The sequence below is a fragment of the Sinocyclocheilus anshuiensis genome, unplaced genomic scaffold (genome assembly GCF_001515605.1).
Source record: "Sinocyclocheilus anshuiensis isolate Anshui unplaced genomic scaffold, SAMN03320099.WGS_v1.1 scaffold183, whole genome shotgun sequence".
Classification (NCBI taxonomy): domain Eukaryota; kingdom Metazoa; phylum Chordata; class Actinopteri; order Cypriniformes; family Cyprinidae; genus Sinocyclocheilus; species Sinocyclocheilus anshuiensis.
The window spans coordinates 113,843-114,423 of record NW_015548309.1 but is presented as its reverse complement, the minus strand read 5'-3'; positions in this window follow the sequence as shown (position 1 = coordinate 114,423).

Below are 581 nucleotides of genomic sequence, written 5' to 3'. Positions count from 1 at the left end.
GCTACACTGTAATTGGTTTGCTTCACTTTTCAGTTACTGTAAAACTATATGCACAAATTGTAAAATTAGCAGTTCCGTTAAATAACAATAGAAAAAAAAACAATGACAACTGTGTAACTTCATATTTTTTATTTTCCCAATGACCTCCCCCAACCCAAACCTGAAACTTTACATTAAAGAACTGTAATATATTAGACGATTTGCAGAATTTAAAACTATTTACATAGGCAGCACTTCCAGTCAACCTTTTGAGCCCTCTTGAACTGGCTGTCTGTCATTGGAAGGCACATGAAACCACCTCCTGCATTGATGGCAGCTGTGGTTGCTGTCAGTAATGAACTGTTAATTTACAGTTCTCTACAGTTGATTTACATCTCTTATTTTTTTTACAGTGAACTATTGTCAGTTAGTTACTGTAATTTCTACAGGACGTTTTTTACAGTGTAGATATGAATTTTCAGTTTATTTTAATAAATATCAAAAATCTAAAAGGTGTGCATTATAGTTGACACCTAGATGCACAGTTTACAATTGTTTTTATGACTGTAAGTCATTCTCCTCAAATGCTATTGAGCTTTAAA